Source organism: Bos grunniens, chromosome 14 (assembly GCF_055505025.1).
Source record: "Bos grunniens cultivar Pamir isolate PY7600 chromosome 14, Bosgru_T2T1.0, whole genome shotgun sequence".
NCBI lineage: Eukaryota > Metazoa > Chordata > Mammalia > Artiodactyla > Bovidae > Bos > Bos grunniens.
The window spans coordinates 76,999,317-77,019,002 of NC_141178.1; the positions used below are offsets into that span (position 1 = coordinate 76,999,317).

At 46.7% G+C, this 19,686-nt stretch overlaps 1 long non-coding RNA gene across 1 annotated transcript; it reads right to left on the bottom strand.

Annotated features, from left to right (window-relative positions):
* Positions 1-11,723: 11,723 nt before the first annotated feature.
* On the bottom strand, positions 11,724-12,739 carry LOC147359708 (uncharacterized). Its single transcript, XR_015140356.1, has 2 exons — positions 12,482-12,739; positions 11,724-11,911 (listed from the first exon to the last, which is right to left on the bottom strand). It is a non-coding gene; the product is annotated as an uncharacterized LOC147359708 (long non-coding RNA).
* Positions 12,740-19,686: the final 6,947 nt, after the last annotated feature.

The following is a 19,686-nucleotide window of genomic DNA, read 5'->3' on the forward strand; positions in this document are numbered from 1 at the left end:
TCCAGCGGACCACCCCACCTCTTAAACTGTCCTAAATAGTGGTCACCATATCATATAATTGAGGGTCAACATCACCCTTGGATAATCCTATTTAGCTTGCTTCTCTGATTAGTTTAATTATATTACTGCCACAGTCCACTTCATAAACGCTGCACAGAAAAAGCTGGATGTAATTAAAATAACCAACTATTGATGCGCATCTGCAAAGCTGAGCACAAATTGAATTTTTAAGCAACATATCGTGTTTTATATGCAAAAACATCTCCATTAATTTGTTTGTTCAACAAACATTTATTAGTGCCTTGTTGCTGGCAGGCACATAACAGGCCCTGGGAACAGAGAGAGCAGTGTAACTCAGCATCTGTTTGGAGAAGCAGAGACTCTGAGGGAGGGAGCTGGACCAGGGAAACCGGCGTCAACAGGCGCTCCGTCCTCTCCTCCCACCCTGGGCCGTCCTCTCAGCGGGCTCCTTCCCTGCTCTCTGGTCCAGCCAGTCAGTCTGCACTGTCGTCTCCGGACAGTGCTCAGTTCTCATCTGTCCTGTGAGGGCCCACTGACTCTTTGCATGAGGACTTGTTCTCACTCCGTGTAACCCAAATGTCAGTCACGGTCCCCTGCCCCCAAAGACCAGGTGCAAGAGTGTCAGCCACTTTCAGACACTTCCCAGCGCACGGGAATCCACATGCACCTGCATGATTCCCGCTGAGCCCAAGACATTCCCTTCTTTCAGCTTCTGTCTCCTACTTTTTGTGCTGTCCTTATGTACCCTGTGCTGACCCCAACGTGAAAGCAAGCTCGGGCCCCGTTTCTGCACAACACACATCCACACACGTACTCTACCTATGATAAACTTGTATGAGCTTGGTGAACTTTTCTGAGCATTTGGAGGCTTCAGGAAGGACTTGTATCACACATCGAACAGTTTCCTGCAGACCCGTGTCAGTGAGCAGATAGCTCCCTTCTTTTCTACCCTTAGCCTCATGTTATTTTTTCTATCCTTAGTCTCATGTTTGTTTGTTTGTTTTTTAATCTTCTCTTCTTTTTCTACTCTTAGTCTCATGTTCAGCCTCAGTCAGTCCAGAAATGTCTCCCAAACAGTGGCCCCTTGGCCACCTGCCAGGCTTCCCTGGTGGCTCAGCCAGTAAAGAATCCGCCTGCAATGCAGGAAACCCGGGTTCAATCCCTGTGTTGGGAAGACTCCCTGGAGATGGGAACAGCAAACCCATTCCAGTGTTGTTAACTGGAGAATCCCATGGACAGAAGAGCCTGGTGGGCTATAGCCCATGGGGTCAGAGAAGAGTTGGACATGACTGAGTGCCTAACACTTTCACTGGCCACTCGCCTTGCCTGGGAGTGTCCCTGGGGCAGTCTGCCCACAGGGGACAGGCTAGGAAACAGGCCCTGGAGGCCCTGAAAGCAGATGGGTTAGAGGTTACTTGGGATGGGAATTCTGGAATGTGGTACATCCAGAACACTGTGGAAGGGAGTGTGGAGGATCCCAGTGAAATGTCTCCTTGGTCCCCTGAAAAGTGTGTGGCTGGAGGAGGCTACAGCGGGTCTTCCCAGGGCACCAGAGCCAGGTTGCCTTGTCTCAGGCAGTTCTGTTACTGTCACTGTCTCCATTTTTTATGATAAGAAAACCGAGGTACAGGAAGGTTCAGTAACTTGCCTAAGATCCAGAGCTAGAAGATGTGCCTGTGTGGATGCCAGGAGCAGGAGGGCGTGAAGAGCAGAGGGTGGGAGGGTAGATGTGGGGAAGAAACAGAGGGCCAGGGCAGGCAGGGATTTGTAGACCTTGTCAGGATTACAGCCTTGATTCTCAGTGAGGTGGGAGCCACAGGAAGCGGACACAACCCACTGTCCACTGGCAAGAGCTCCCCCTGGCTTCAGAGTTCAGAATACACTCTAGGGAGCAAGGGTGAAACCCGGGAGAGTGGAGAGCCACAGTAACTCGCTGAGAGTCTGGAGAAAGGTCATGAGAAGTGGTCCATTCTGGATTTACTTGGAAGGTAAAGGCAACAGGATTTTTTGGTGGATTGGGTGTGGAGCATCAGAGGAAAAAATTTCAGTGCAACAGAAAAAGAGGACAAATGGTTGAAATGAAATGGGAACAAACGTAGGAAGCAAAGCTACGGAGGGCAAGTCTCCTACACCCCTTAATAAATACAATTTCTATTTACACGAAGACTGTTTTGGAATTAGAATTGGACTCTGCTTTTTGGTAATGGTATAAAGTAAGTCATTTAACCTCTTGACCCTCAGTTTCCTCATCTATACAATGGGAATAATAATAACGACCTTGCAAGTTTGTTGTCTGGATCAGCAATAGTCTAGCAAAGTCCCTTGCACAGTGCCTGACACACAGGAGATGCTTTGTTTACATCAGTGAAATAAGTGCTTGAATGAGTGAAATACCTGCACACTGAAAATTAAGCAGGAAAGCCCAGAATTATGGACATTCTGTGTTCACTCATTCATTTTTTAGTATGCATTTTAAAACATTGGGGACTCATTCCTCGTTCATCCAATAACCCAATCAAAGGTGCACCACTCTGATGGAGGTTGTAAGAAAATGGAAAAGTAGCTGGTGAGCTTCTTGCCCTGTCTATCTTAGTGACAAACCAGAAAGACAAGGCAGCTATTCCTGTTTCTCATCCAGTATTTCAGACAGAGAAGGCAGTTTGTTGGAGTAAATTGTTTAAACCCTTCTTCCTATTTGCATCCAGGGGAGTTTGCAGCTGGCCCAGTTTGTTACCAAGTAATGAGATGGATTAAATGATCCAGTCAAACATAATGATTACTTCCTTGATGGCTAGAGCCCTGTCTTAGTTTTTTTTTTTTTTCTCCTCCTATTCCTCATAGCAGCACACCTGTGTAGGTAGAGCAGGTGCTTAACAAATATGCTGGAGGAATTCTGTTCATTCAGCAGACGCGTTGGAGAATAGTGGAGAGTTGTAATAGTCAAGTTACGACTTGCGGCTCTACCCTCCAGGTGGTGGAGGTGAAAAGGCCCTCGCTGACTGTGAACATGCATTGGAAACCTCGTATGTGCCAGAGCCTACAAGACACCTGATTGTGATCTTATCTTACATTCTCCTAGCCATCGTGATGCCTTATCATCCCTATTTTAAGGGAGTTAGATGATTTGACCAAAGTTCTACCATTGCTATGAATGGGTCAGGACTTGAAAACAAGTCTGTCCAACACTTTTCATCACACCCTGAAAAGAAAAGCTTTGTTCTCACTTGAATAAATAATTTCTCATAAGCCAGCTGAGCACAGTAGGACAGGATTCAAATTCTATAATTCGCAGCCAGCCAGTCTCGGTTGAATTCAGTTCAATAGCTTCACTATTTGAGCAACTAGAGGTGTCAGATGCTGTCCCATGCACTGTGCAGAGGTGAGGAAGACCCCCCTCTGGTGTTGTCTTATGATCTATGCAAGTGGCTGCCCTGGACTCCTCCTGAGGCTACAGGTGCTATGCTGGCTCCAGGTGGGCAAGGTCTGGATGAGGGCACTAGGGTGAATTCAGTTTCCATTTCAACCAGGAACGGTGAGAGGTTTTGATATTTGGGCAGAATGGAGATAAGGGTGGAAAGATGAAGGGTTAGGAGATAGAGAGGAAGAAAGGGAGGAAGGAAGGACAAGGAAGGAAGGCGAAGTCCTGTTCAGTATAAAACAAAGCCTTATGAATGAAACCACCGTGGTGAAATCTCAGAGGACAGTGGGGGAAGATGGTATCTGGGGATCTGAGACACATCCACAGATCACTAAAATGCTCTGATGAGAACTCGGCCTATTTTAAGAATTTCATTGCAATCGAGTACTAAAGAAGAAAAAAAAAAAAGAGAGAGAGGTCAGATGCATTAAGGCAAAAGGCACTTTGTATCAGGAAAATAATGGTGTTGATATCCTTTCAACAGATCTTTAAATACAATTTGTCCCTTTGCTTAATTAATTGCAGATTGCAGAGAACTTATTTTGTGGCAAGATTTTGTTCTACAAACACTACTATCTAATGAAGTATAGATTATTTCAGACTATTTCAGAAAAATATTTTCTGCATATACATTCTGATCGATGCTGCTGCTGCTAAGTCGCTTCAGTCGTGTCCGACTCTGTGTGACCCCAGAGACGGCAGCCCACCAGGCTTCCCCGTCCCTGGGATTCTCCAGGCAAGAACACTAGAGTGGGTTGCCATTTCCTTCTCCAATGCATGAAAGTGAAAAGTGAAAGTGAAGTTGCTCAGTCGTGTCCAACTCTTCTCGACCCCATGGACTGCAGGCACCAGGCTCCTCAGTCCATGGGATTTTCCAGGCAAGAGTACTGGAGTGGGGTGCCATCACCTTCTCCAACATTCTGATTACTTATATATTAAAATAAGCATGGGCTATCTGGTTATATCTTTCCTTTCCCCAGTTTCACCCTTGTGGAACTTCATTCAATTATTTTGTGTCTGTTAACACAAACTTATATTTAGAGTTAAGTTGTAAAGAAAACAGTTTTCAGATATTGTGAGAAAACATTTTTTAAAAGGAGCAGGGGATAAAAATAATCCTCTGATGGAATGACTATGATTGTTTTTTGTCAATCGTTCACACTTGGGTCAGAAAAAGTAATCAAAAGGTATCTATTTGTGTGTGGATTGAATCAAATCAGATCACTGACTGCTAGAGGTAGAAAGATCTTAGAAATAACCAGGCCTTATTCCGTGTTTGTGAAAGGCATTTAGGCAAAGGAGGACTGTGACCAGTGGAGAAAGCTCAGGCTATGGAAAGAGGAGACCTGAGTTTTCCCTCATCTCTGTCCCTGGGCTTCTACAGCAGTCCTGCCCTAGGTCTCTGTCTTCCCAAGTGAAAAACAAGGACAGGGGACAAAGTGGTCTTCCTCTACCCAGTCACTTCCCTAATCACCTGATTTAAGCGGGTCACCTGACGTTCTTCACTCAGAGCTGCTGCTGCTGCTGCTAAGTCACTTCAGTCGTGTCCGACTCTGTGCGACCCCATAGACAGCAGCCCACCAGGCTCCCCCGTCCCTGGGATTCTCCAGGCAAGAACACTGGAGTGGGTTGCCATTTCCTTCTCCAACGCATGAAAGTGAAAAGTGAAAGTGAAATCACTCAATCGTGTCCGACTCTTAGTGACCCCATGGACGACAGCCCACCAGGCTCCTCCATCCGTGGGATTTTCCAGGCAAGAGTACTGGAGTGGGGTTCCAGTGCCTTCTCCATCACTCAGAGCATCTCTCACCATTTGTAACTTCCATATTGATGTGTGAGCTTGTTTAATACACGTCTTCCCCAGGGGAGGAGCAGAGACCATAACTCGAGGATGCAGCCGACTTCCCAGTGCTCACAGCGTGTGGTACCCAAGAATGTACTGAATGTATAAGTGAATGGAAGATTGAAACACATTCTGACCATCATGCACGTAGAGACTATAACCTGAATTTCCGGAGTAACAAGCTTTTTTATTTTTTTAATCTCACATAGATTTCAATTTTATTAAATACATGTGGATTTTTTTTACATAATAAGTTTTCTAGACCTGATATGTAACAAACTATTAAGTAATTTAACACTCTTTTTCACACTCTTAGCTGCTAAAACACGGAAACTTGATGCTTCTTATAAGCACAGAGAAAAAAAAAATATACCCTGTATTTGAAGCCCTCCCCACCTCTACCTCCTTAAAAATTTTCCAGATAATACCTAGAGAATTTTTTTTTCTAAATGCTGCAACTGGTTAAACCATAAGCAGTATCTTTTCCTTTTGTATTTGAAATTGCCACGTCTCAGAACAAATCAACCCAGTATAAGTCTGTTGGATATGAAAGGAACACAGATGGCTAACACAGTACATATTAACATTTATTTTTTAGCATTTTTTAACTGATTGCATGGGAAGACTTGCCACAAACTCAGGGCTACAACAGAAATGTGTCGTTTGTCCATTTATCCATTTCACATGGACTGAGCAGGGAAACAGGACCCTGGTGGGAGACAGACGAGGGTTTGGAGGAGGCTGCCTAGCCATGAGGAAGCCCCTCGCTCTGGGGGTCCCGTGGAGGGACACCTCCTCCTGGAAGGGCATGCCATCAGGAGGACTCCTCCAGGGTGGAAGTGAGGAGCCAGGGGAGGGAGCACTGGGAAACAGGACAAGTGATCCTTTAGAGTGTAGAACAAGGGCAGGAGGATGTGGCTGTCCCAAGCCTGGAGCACAAACACGAAACTAATCTGTCGTGAGCTCACAATTCAAGAGGCCGGTAACAATAGATCATTTCATCATAAAAAGATGAACACTGATGAGGGAAGGTTGGGGTCTGGGATGGGCTCTGAAGTGTGATGGGAAGGCATGGCTGTATGTAGGTTGAGGCTCACATCAACAGTTCTGTGGACCACAGAAGGCTTACTGTGGACCTCACAGGATAAGATGTGAACATGAAGAGCGATACCTCTCAGGAGGAGAGAGCATCAGGCTTTCATTCAAGGCCTCCACCAGCTTAGAAGCTAAATGACCTTTGGCTTCAATTTCATTATCTGTGAAACAGGATTGATAACAGCCTTTGGTAGTTACTCCACAAAAAACCGGGCTTCCCAGGTGGCCCAGTGGTAAAGAATCTGCCTGCCAATGCAGGAGATGCAAGAGACGTGGGTTCATTCCCTGGGTTGGGAAGATCCCCTGGAGGAGGGCATGGCAACCCACTCCAGGGCTCTTGCCTGGAGAATCCCATGGACAGAGGAGCCTGGCAGGCTACAGTCCACCGGGTCTCACAGAGTCAGATACGACCGAAGCAACTTAGTACACGTGCCGACAGAGTGAGTGTTCCTACCCCTGTGTTTGCTGCTGTGATGACTCTGGACTTGCTCGGTGGTGAAGAGGATGGACCCAGGGTTGCAGTTAGATTGGCTTGGCTTTGAAGCCTGAGTGCCTGGTTGTGTGAATGATCCCAAGGTAGCAGTTGTTCGTTTTGGGAAGATGCTTAGCACCGGGGAGCGGAGGCAACCTAGCATTTATTAAATTGCCTGTTATGCATAAGCTCTTGGCTTGGTGACTGACACGAGTTCTGACTTAAAATCTACCACACTGGGGACTTCCCTGGTGGTTCAGTGGCTGAGACTGTACACTCCCAATGCAGGGGGGCCGGGTTCAATCCCTGGTCAGGGAACTAGATTCCACATGCCGCAACTAAAGATTCCGTATGCCACAGCTAACACCCAGTTCAGTTCAATTTAGTCACTCGGTCATGTCCGACTCTTTGTGACCCTATGGACTGCAGCATGCCAGGATTGACCATCCTACACCAACTCTCAGAGCTTGCTCAAACTCATCCATCAAGTCAGTGATGCTATCCAACCGTCTCATCCTCTGTTGTCCCCTTCTCCTCCTGCCTTCCATCTTTCCCAGCATCAGGGTCTTTCCCAATGAGTCAGTTCTTTGCGTCAGGTGGTCGAAGTATTGGAGCTTCAGTACAGCCAATTAAATAAATAAATACCCAGTACAGCCAAAATAAAACACCCAGTACAGCCAAATAAATAAATATTTTTTAAAAAATCTACCATGCTGACATTATCTTCTTCATCATATGACTTCTCTTTATCACTGACATTGTAATTTCCATTTTGCAGATGAGAAGACTGAGCCTCAGGGAAACAGTCAGGGTCTCCTGAGGACACACGGCTGGAGAGTCACAGGGAAGGCACTCGAATTAGACCTGGGCGTCTAGGAGGCCCATGCTGGTCCTGCCTCGGCTGATTCTCCAGGCTGACTCCTTCACATCCTGACAGTTACCTCTTCAGAGGGGCCTTCCCCAGCCATTCCTCCTGCATAAGTCCCTGGCATTTTTTGTCACTGTGCCAGCCCTTCTCCCTTCAGAGAACTGATCACAATCTGCAATTCTACGTTCCGCTCTTCACAAAATAATATGAAGCCATCACTTATTGAAGAAATATTATCCTGATATGATTTCAAGCACTTCTCCTGTATTATCTCATTACCTCTCACATCGGTCTCATGAAGTCAGCACTTAGCCATCGACGTACTCTATTTTACTTCTTTCCATAACAGGGTTATAAAAGGTGACATTAATATTTTCATTGTACAGATAATAGAACTGGCACACGGGGAGGCTGAGTAACTTACTCAAGGTCATAGAGCTGATAAGGAGCACATATGTCTCCTCCACTAGACTCTACGCTTTGTGAGGGCAGGGACTCTGTTCCAAAAGCTGAAGCAGTAACTAACACATAATATGCACTCACCAAACACTGAATCAATACAGAGATGAATGCTAAGGGAAAAAAGAACATAGCTGAGCTATTAAGTGTGCTCAGAAATAGCTGCTTTACCTCTGACCACACTATCGAGTCTGGGCACTGACTTCAGTGCTCTAGTCTGGGGATTAGTATGTGAGTGAATATGTGTGTGTATGCGTGAGTCCATGCATGCACTCTCTTGTGTGTGTGTCCATTGCATGTGCAAGTGTGTGCATGTCCGTGCTTATGTATGTATGCAAGTGTGTGTATTTCGGTGCATGTGTGGTAGGCGGTTGGATCAAGGTGTGGAAGGTTGAATCTGCTCATCACCATGACGCTCTGAAAGAGGAACGGGGACTTGACCCTACATTACCTCAGCTGCCCCCAGTGGAGAGAAGCCAGCCCCAGAAATGTCGCTGGGTTCTGGGTGCAAAGAGAGGGAAAGGGCATGGCAGCCAATGGGTTCATAGTCAAAGTGAGAGGAATGTTAAACTTTGATGCTACAAGCAAAATGGAGCCACTGTAGGCTATGGTGCACCCATTCCATTCATTCCAGGTTCGAGTCTCCAAGCTTTAAGTCTGTTCGGCTAGAGTGGGAAAAGACTGGCAAAGCAGGCTGAATAAAGGATCTGGTCCTTCATCTACACCAAGAGCAAAGGAGACCACTGGTAGGTTTTCCACAAAGAAGAGATGACGAGACTTGCATTCTTAGGGGTCAGTCTGGGTGCAGCACAGTCAACAGGCAGGAGGGAGGCCAGAAGCTAGAAGAAGACTAGAGAGGGGAGCTGAGGGAAATCTGGGTTTACTTAGGAGGGAAAATCCACAGGAATTGCTGGCTGTCACTGTAGGGGCTGGAGGAGAGGGTGGTAGCCTCCAGGTTTCTGGAATAATGGAGCAGCCACTCGATGAGATGGAGAACACAGATAGAGAACAGATCTGGGAGGCTGGGGGAGGAGGAATAAAGTTAAAGCCTTCTCTCAGAGGAAGACAAAAGTGGCAGATGCAACAACAATCCTTTAATCAGACTCACTTGTAAGGGCTCTTAGGCTAATCTGAGGGGCCTCTTATAAAAACAAACTTGACATCTTGGAGAAACTATTCATTGGCTACAACGACTGCTCCCCATGCAGCCTCAGATTCCCAGCTAATTGTAAAGACCTATTTAGGAGCAACTTCACCAGCACTGAGCATCTGCTTGGACTTTATTTCAAGTAAATCGTCCTCATGTCATTAAAGCTTAATAGCTTCTTCAGTGTTATTTCTTTGGAGGATAATGTTCCATTCCTCCCCATATTTCAGGAAATCCAGAAGATATATCATCAGTGAAAGTAGCAAATAATGTTTTTTTTTTCCTTTTTCCACTTTATACAGTCTGTTTGATTATGCACTTATGATAACAGTTACCATTTGCTGAGCCCCTACTGTGTGCCAGGCATTTTGTGTGCATAATATTAATCAATTTCAATATTTCTGTAAGGTAGGTATTTACAGTTGAGGAAACTGAGGCTTAGAAAAGATGTTAGTGGTCTTGACTCTGAAATTCAGAATAAAAGACACTTTAATGATAAAAAGAAAGAAAAGAGACAAAAAAAAATTAAGTCATTTGCTAAAGGTTATCACACATCAGGGAGCTGAAAAGTTGGATTCCAAGAGCTGTGTTCTCACTACCGTGCCTCTGAGGTATCAGCCTTTCTTTCATCCAAAGCAAAAACAGCAGAGCCAGAGCCTTCTTCAGATTAGCACTTGTGAGAAGCATTATTGTATATTGCTCAGTTAAAAAAAAAAAAAGAGAGAGAAACCCTGCTGTACACGTGGTTTCAAATTTGTTAACACTTAATTAGCTGATGCCATCTGTGAAATTCAGTCTCTCAAACTAGTTCTCTCCCAGACTTTCTCATTGTTTATAGATACAAAGATAGAAGGAAACCACTTCCATTAACTAACTGTTGTGTGCTTGAAGGAATATTGGACATAGGAATTAACATTCCCATTTTACAGATGAGAAAGCAGAGGCTCAGAGAAAGATGAAATAGTATGACCAAGTCATATAAACAAGCCAGTAAGGGAAGGAGTAAGAATCTCATTTCCCATCTGCAAAATGATTTGTTGGTGATCGGAAAGCATCTGGCAGTGCTTTTTGTTCACAAGATGAAAAACCAAAGAGTTTTCAGACTATGGGATGCCAGAGTGGATCTCAGTGACTTCTATCAATAAATGGACCTCTTCATTTTGCGGACTTAAGCATTTTCTCTTTTCCGCTGAACAAACAGTTTTGATTTGCTCTTAGTTCCCAAGAGAGAACAGTGCCTCAGATTTGTACAGATCACAAAGGAAATCAATTGGTTAAAATTTGTTTACAGAACTGAGATTATTCTATTTACTCAAGAAGCTGTTATAAAGCACATATTATGTACCTGGGCCTGTTCTAAGCACTTTCAAATATTGACTAATTTCATAACAATCCATTGCTGTAGACACTGTTGTAATCACCTTTCTACAAGTGAGGAAACTCAGGCACAGAGATTTTAAGTAACCAGCTCAGGATCACACAGCTAGAGAAAAGCTGACTCGTTCAATTATGCTCTTAACCACGATACTGAGCAGCCCTGTACTTGAACTAGGCTCAGATGTTTCTTGGCCAGAAGCAGAGAGCAGTGGATTCTGCACTGACTTTCCTTTTCCTGAAGAACAGGGAGCTACCCCTCATGAATCACGACATGTACTTTGTTCCTGCTCAGATGCTCAGAACACTTGCCTCTGTACTACCTGCCCTAATGGGTAAAGGAGGAGTCCTGAGAGGGTACTGTCCGAGCTCTTGGTGCTGATCATGCAGGAACACCGCAGAAGGGAGTTCAGTGTGTATTAAGCACACCGTCTTCGTCTCAGAGCTTTACCTATAACAGCGTGTTGATGATAGAGTGACACGTTGTTCTAATCACTTTTCATGTAATAGCTCATTTAATCCTCACAACAACCTTATACAGTGGGGACAGGTTTCCTTCGTTTTGCAGATGAGAGATCTGAGATGCTAAAAGGTTAAGTAGCTAGTCCAAGGACAGAGTTTTAAATGGCAGAGTTGGGACTTGAATCCAGTCATCCCATTTCCAGAACCTGCACTCTCAGCCACCGTGCCTTTGGGTTTCACATAGTAGTAAAGGCAAAGGAAACTCATGTCATTTCATCTAATGTTCCTAACTAGCCAGCGAGACAACTGCTTTTTCTCCCATGATATGGACTAGACAGCATGGTTCAGAGGGGCCCTTTAGCTTGCACTAGGTCACTGGCTGGTGAGTGGGAGAAATGTGGCATATAATTCTGGGTCAGTGACTGTAAAACATTAATACTGTGATGCCTCTCTGCCTCTGGACTCTCAACAGAAGCCAAGTGTTCACATAACCTGACTACCAAACACCCCGAGCAGAAAAAGAGCATTACCCAGAGTGCAAATCCAGCAAGTCAGCTCCGGATATTTGAGGTGAAATCTTTTACTATAGCACGTTGCAGCGTGGTTGGGTCATCCTTGTCTTGTCCCTCTGCATAACATTCTCTATCCCTTTTGACACTGTTTTCTGCCCTGGGAGGCTGATATCTAGGGACTGCATCAGCTGGGCTTCCTTGGGGTCTGGCTTCAGTTTGGACTTCGCTGATGGGAGGCACCTGCAGGAGATGAGGGTGCAGAAGAAAGAGGTCAAGGTGTATGGTCCCCTGGCTCCTTCCAGGTCACGTCACTGTTTGGCAGGGGTCGGGCTCTGTCTACTGCCCTGGCTCCCACTGCAAGTCTTCCTACTTCCACGGTTCTTGCAGGTTCTGGGACCTGCCCTCTTGCCTCCTCAGGCACAAATTGGCAAGGTTACGCAGACTGCTTATCTCCTCCTTCATCGTTTCCCTTTGCCCTACACACGCCTTGTAAAGAGTCCCTTTATGGAGTTCTCTTCAATGACTCCTTCTGAGACCCTTTGCTTCTTGCCAGGCTTCTAACCAATATATAAAATAATAGAGCAGACAAAAGGAAACACAAAACTCACTCTAGGATAATAAGAGAAAACTCAGAATAATAATTTATCGAGCACTTTCTGTGTGGTAGGGCCTGAGCTAAGCATTTTGAACACATTAGCTCATTTCATCCTCTCAATTGGACTATTAAGTGGCCCTGTTATTGTCCCCATTTTAGGATGAAAGGGAGGCTTAGATGTTCAGTGACCCTCCAAGAACAAACAAGGTCACCACCTGGGTGACACTGAGGTTGGTAGTGCATCTTTCCCAGCTCAGCGATGAGCCAGGCTGTAGTCAGGAGGCCCGGGGGATAGGAGATCAGCTTCCCAAGAAAGATCGCCAAGCTGCAGCTGAACTCATAGAAACATCTTTGCTGTCCGTGAGAAGGACCCTCCTCAGGAAGCACTCTTGCTTTCCATAACGTGACCCGCCCTGTTGCTTAAGGCAGTTTTCCATCCAATAGTCACTTGAGCTGAAGCACGTGTCTTGCCCCTACAAAGGAATTGTTTTCTGCCCACGCCACCTTTCATTCTGCCCACCTAGGGAAGCAGCCAGTCCACCTGCCTTCCTTGCTCTATCAATTCTGATTCCCTGGACCTCACCCAACTGTTTTCTAAGATGTGATGCAGTAAGAGAATTTCTGATTTGTTCAGCAAAAAAGAAAAAGAAAAAAAAAAAAAAAACAACTCTCTCATTTTATTTCTTTAAGGATTCTTTGAGAATCAAAGTCTGGGGGCATGAGTAATGATAATTGCAGGTGCCACTTCTGAGAGAGGCTGTCATTTGCCTCCCAATATCCATCGTCCTCTATTCCAAGGAACCACTTTGGTTGAAGGTACCAATGTGCCCAGGTAAAATGCTATATTTATCAGCTCTGCCCTGTACAAATAAGGGTGTCCGTGTGTGATGCAGTTTGGTTAATGACACTTAAGCAAAAGCCATTAGATGGGACTTCCAAGAAAGCCCAACAGGTGAGCAGACTGGACAGATGATGGTCATCTTCCCTTTAACCTTCACTCCTCCCCTTTTTCCTGCCTGGAGTGAGGTCAGATGCCCACGGTGGGCAGCTGCCCACCTGCCCATCTGCCCATCTGCCCATCCTGCCCTGCTAAGGTGGGCAGAGCAGAAAGGAGGTAGGAGCCTGGCTCACCAATGACTTTCTGCACCCACTGCACCAGCCTCAGGCAGCCTATTTGGGGCTTCACGTGGGGCGAGACCAGGGCACATCTCTTTGGTTAAGCAGTTGACAGCTGTGTTTTCTGTTCCATGCCCCCGAGTTCCTTCCTCTGATCTGCAATGCCGATACCATGGCTACTATTCACACGTGGCTAACAAGCACGTGAATTAAGGCTAGCATTATGAAGAACCGGTGTTATTTAATTTTAATTAATTGAATTTTAATTTTAAAATGGAAGCCGTGTAAAATATGTTCCCATTAAGTACAACTTTATAGTTTCAGTAGGACCACATTTTACTTCAACTGTTGAAAATTTTGCTTCTGGATTGAGATGTGCTGTAGGTGCAGATATATACCAGATTTCATAGTAGATAACTTTTTTTAACATAAAATGTTTCATTTATAGGGCTTCCCTGGTGGTTCAGCAGTAAAGAATCGCCTGCCAATGCAGAAGATGTGGGTTGGATTCCTGGGTTGGGAAGGTCCCCTGGAGAAGGAAATGGTAACCCACTCTAGTATTCTTGCCTGGGATATCCCTTGGACAGAGGAGCCTGGCAGGCTACAGTCCACGGGGTCACAAAAGAGTTGGACATGACTTAGGGACTAAACAATGATGACAACAATAATCTCATTAATATTTTAAAATTATTGTTTACATGTTGAACTACTATTCTGGATATGTATGATTAAACCATCTTATGAAAATAAATTCCACCTGTTCTCTTTTCACCTTGCTAATGTGGCTGCCAGGAAATGTACAAGTGTTTCTGTGGCTCATGTTGTATTTCTGCTCTATGGCTATTCCACTCATTCCAAACCCACTGAGCGCCAGCTCTGTGCTGAGCACTTCACGGACATTTATTTCATGGAGATCTTAAGGAACTCTCTGTGAGGAGAGGTATTACCTTTGTTTCATAGGTGGGGCAAGAGGGGTTGGAAGAGGCCGCTTTGCTTTGAGCACCCACGCCTCTGTTTGGTTCTTCAGCCAGTGGCTCCAACAGTTACCTGCTCAAAGCTTAACTTACCAGGCACACAGATCACTGTGGTTTCTACATCTAAGTTGCTGCAGCTTTGCAGACCTGTTACCAGTGCATGTGGCTAAGAAGACCAGGAGAAAATTACCAGGATGAGATTCGACAGAGGAAGCTGGGACTTCCCTGTGTACCAGCTGCCATCTGAGGCTGGATCAAATCCATCAAGATCTCCTGGGTACACCTGGGCTTCCCAGATGGTACTAGTAGTAAAGATCCCACCTGCCAATGCAGGAGACAGAAGAGACGGGGGTTCGATCCCTGGGTTGGGAAGATCCCCTGGCAGAGGGGGAACAGCGACCCACTCCAGTATTCTTGTCTGGAGAATCCCATGGATGGGGGAGCCATAGGATCACAAAGAGTCAGACACGACTGAAATCACCTAGCATGCAAAGCACGCACGCACCTGGCACCCTACTCCCCTCCACTATCAGGAGGAAGCAATGAATGCTGAGGTGTTCTACATCACCTGGGATAAACTGGAACAGGGTAGCAGTGAGCGCTGAGGTTTGTGGGAAGGCTAGTGTCGTGATACACAGACGCCAAGGGACAAAACCACAGAGACACTTAGGAAGTTGTGCACAGGGCACTGTGTCCACTGACAAAAGTTCACCGTTGTTTTGAGAAGACACGTTTTCTCACAGGATTCATGTACGTGACTACACAGCTCCATACACAACTCCATAAAGTTGGACAACTTTGTGTCCATTTTTCTCCCACAGCCATTTTTTGATAAGATTCTCTCTCCATTTTTTTTTTTTTTAACTACTGAAGAACACAAACACAAGCTGGCATGTTTATATGAGACCTGGATGTGTTTACCTTTGCAGCGGACTCTAAAAATGTCATCACCCCCTTGGCAGCTGTTTGGACATGAAGGGTACCTTGACACTTCCAAAAATATTTTGCTTTGTGGCTATTCTGCCGAACTCAGACATGTGCAGTTTTATTGCGAAGTATTCTGCTAATGTGGATGGAGTTGTTTGGTGGGTATCTCTATGCATCCTGACAAGAAAGAGTGGGTAAGGAGATGGACATTGATCTTTTTACTACTGTGGCAATAAGGTTTTACATTTCGACAGCGCCTTTCAAATCATGGCATCTTATAAAGCACCAGAGGCCGTGATAAGTTGATGCATGGTTGAAATACAGCAAGTGCTTTGGCAGTCCAGCGTCACATATTACCTCTTTGGTCCCCGAAGCAGAGGATGGAGGGCTGCTGTTGCATAGCGAAAAACGATAAAACACATTTCTGTGATGGTTATATCGGGGAACTTTTCCGAGCACTTTTCGGGGCTTTCTCTGCAAATCTTTATTGTTCTCACTGGATCTCAATAAAACAGGAAGAGAACAGCTGCTATTAGTGACCCTTTTACACGTGCAGAAATAGAGACAGAGAAAGATTTGGATTTTGAAAAGATTACCAAGTCAGGCAGTGATGGGGTCAACTGCAGGGTCCTTGTCCCTTCTTCTCCCTGGCTCCTCTGTTCCCACCTGACTGTGCCACAGGGCAGCCAACTGACCCTGGGTATGTCAATTCTTATTTTCCATTACTCTTTCCTTGAGTGTTTATCTTAGAGCAAGGCTGAACACAGAGAAATGTCTCTCCTTTAAGCTTTCCTTATTCTCTTGTACTCTCTCCTACTATGTGTCTTTTACTTTCTCTTCATTTCTTTCCCGTTGATCTCTTCCTGTCTTCATTTTCTCCCTTTCTCCCTCCACCCTCTCCTTTTCTTTACCCTCTACGTTTTTCACTCTCATCTAAGATCATACTCTAGTCTCCCATTTCCTGGGAACGAGTTGAAACCCTGTGTGAGGTTCCCTTTTGGAGGAGACTAGGTCCAGGTGGTGCTAGTGGTAAAGAACACGCCTGCCAATGCAGGAGATGTGTGTTCGATCCCTGGGTTGGGAAGATCCTCTGGAGGAGGAAACAGCTACCCACTTCAGCATTCTTGCTGGGAGAATGCCATGGACAGAGGAACCTGGCTGACTACAGTCTATGAGGTCACACAGAGTCAGGCAGGACTGAGCCTCTGAGCACAGCACAGGTCCAAGCCAGGGGCTTTTTAATCTGGTTCAACTAATTTGGGTAGGTGGGGGAGGGGGGGAGGCTGTGCTTTCACATGTAGCCACTAGGGGGTGCCTGTGCAATGTCTGTGGTTTTATTCGCTCTGGGAAGAAAGCAGCAGAATGGCTTCTTTCCTGGAGAAAGAAGCAAGTGGGCTAGAGTAGCAAGGAGCAAGAGAAGGAAACAGACATAGGGAACATGGATGCAGAGATAGAACATAAGTCTTCAGGAATGGGAGTGACTGGGCTGAAATGTTTGATTGCATTCATCCTTAGACACGGCTGGAGGGTGCGTGGGGTGTGTGTGTGTGTGTGTGTGTTCAACTCTCACTTCATACCTTGGGATCACTTTAGTGCTTGGAGCAACTGTTTCCTGATCTCTACAAACTAGTGACTTGTGAGCCTGCTGATCTCTGTGGTTCCTTCCAGTTGTATTTCTGGGTCTTGAATGCAGGCTGTTTGGAAGGTGAGTGGAATAAAATAGGAGAGAGGCACTCACAGACTAGCCAGTCCTCGGTGGAGGCATGCCTGATTTATGGATGGGCTGTGAACTCTGCGAAGCCTCCCAACTTTGAAGAGTCTCTCTGTGTCCTGCTCCACGTGTGCTGAGCCTTTCCAGTCATTCTCAAGGTTTGAAAATGCATTTCCCTCTGTAACTCACTGGGGTCGGGGATCACGGTGAACATGTGTGGTGTCTGTCTCCTTGACACATGAATGACTGATTTCTAGGTAAGGCTGGTGCCATCTTTTGGTGCTTGTCCTACATGACAAACTCATTTATCTCTGGTAGCTGGGAAGCAATGCTCTTGGGGGACTGCATTTCAGGAGAAATGGACTTGAACGAGCGTTGAGTACTTGCTGTGAACTGACCACCTGGCTGGGCACTCGGGCTGTGAAGCTGAGCAGGCTCCGAGGACAGTGTGTGGTCAAGGGGGTCCACCAGTGACTGGGGCCCGACCATGAACACAGACAGCACTGGTGGACACCATCAGTGCCAAGGACAGGCTTCATGCTTCAGTTTAAACCCTGCAGAATCCTGGAAGGTTGGTATTTCCTCTCCCTGTGCTCAGAGACATCAAGTCATTGAGGATCACACAGCTAGTAAGTAGGAGAGCTGGGGGCCAAATCAAGGTCTCTCTGGCCCTCTGGCCAGTCAGATTTGGACACCACGCCCAGGGTACTGCCGGGTCTCAGGGAAACCGGGATAGGATGCACCTTTTTAAAACAAAAGGAACAGGAAGCTTGTAGTGTGAGCAGTAACTCAGCAGGAACATGACAATGACCTCAGAGACACTCTTCACACTCATTAGCCCCTGATGACATGGGGTGTTGATATAGCCGTGTCTGACCCACTGCAGTTGGTATCTTTCTCCAGACGTGGGCGTGGCGGTGGTGGGAGTGATTGGGTGGGGCGTCAGCCATGTGGTGGTCGGCTGTGCCAGGGGGGACTTGCTCTGGGGCAGTGCAGTTCCTGAAATGGCCTAGTGACACCTGATCAGCCTCACCTGAGGCTGATCGGGAAAGTGCCCTTCTGTCTCTGATACTGAGACATTGTTTCCAGACGTGTGACTGTGAGTTTCTTAACACATCTTAGGGTCTCCGGTACAGGGCAGACACACGCCTTGTGGATGGAGTAAGCGGCCCCGAGCCTCCGGCCGACGTGGCTCTGGAGAAGTCTGTTTTGTGCACAGCCCGTCCTTTATTCCCAGAACTGTGCATGCACCAAGCCTGTGCTCGGCAAGTCCTGGTGTGTGCCTGAAGAGATCTCTCTCTGCCCTGGAAGTCGTTAGACCTTGTGAGCACTAGCACTACCCACAGCTGCTTGAGGGAAAACCATGACCTTTCCCAAGGCCTGATTTTCTCACCTTCAAAGGGATCGGGAGAGTTGGGACCTGCAGGGTGGCCATCTCAGGAAGACCAGCAGAGTCTGCAGGAGGCGTGGAGGTGCCCCACGGTCAATGGCCTGGCCAGGCTGGTGGGTGGGGATAATTTCCTGAGCATCTCACAGAGACATTTGTCTCCTTCCTCCCTGGAGGACCCCACAGGGATACTCTACGTGCCGGGCACCTGCCCTCTTGGACGGCTCTGAGAGAAGGAGGGTCTGGAGCAGAAGATTCAGTGCCTTTGCTCTCGGCTTCCCGGCATACAGCCCTCCTCCCCAGCTGCTGGTGAGACTTGTCTGCCAACTGTTTGGATGCAGGAGGGGAGGAGCTGGTCTCCAGGGTCCCAGGCTACTGCCTGAGAGGGCAGGACAGGGAAGGGAAGAGAGGAGGCTTAGAGGTCCCATGGGCCTGGGACCGCTCTCTGACATCAGTGGCACTTAAGCAGGTATTAAACTGCTCTGGGCCTCAGTGTCCTCAACTGTAAGTGCTAATGAATAGTATCTTCCCTACAGGGTGTTGAGGGAACGGAAAATAGTGGGTACAAAGACCCTGGCATCCCACCTGGCACAAAGCAAATACTCAATAAAAAGAGCAGTTACTCCATGGCTGGAGTGTCACGGGGGCAGAAGGTCTGAATGGAAAGGAGGGTCTTAGACCAAGTGGTGAGGGGAGCAGCTGAACACTGGCCCCTACTCCTCCCCTGGGATTGTGTGTGTGTGTGTGTATGTGTGTGTGTGTGTGTATGTGTGTGTGTTTGTGTGTGTGTGTGTGCACATGCCAAGTCGTTCCTGACTTTGCGACCCTATGGACTGTAGCCCGCCAGGCTCCTCTGTCAATGGGATTCTCTAGGCAAGAATACTGGAGTGGGCTGCTATTTCCTACCCTGGGGATCTCCCTGACCCAGGGATCAACCCTGCACCTCTTCCATTGGCAGGTGAATTCTAGACTCTCTCCTTCTCCCTTCCTCCCTTGAAAAGTAGCTGCCAGGGCTCACACCCTAGAAAGCAAAGTTTGTGATAAAGGCATGGAAGTCAGAGGTCTGTGCATTCCACTCTAATTTTAAAGGAGAAAACATTTCCCCTTAAATCCTTCCAACTTGCCCTCAAGGACTGCTGGCATAAGCCCAGTTTTGAAGAGGTGAACTCTGAAACTCAGAAAGGTTATTTAGCTGAGGATGCACAGCGGTCAGAGAGGAGCTGGGACTGCAGAGTGTTTGACTGACCACACTCTGGACCCCCAGTCAGAAACAGTGGTCCCAGGCCTTTCACTTGGTATGCTGGG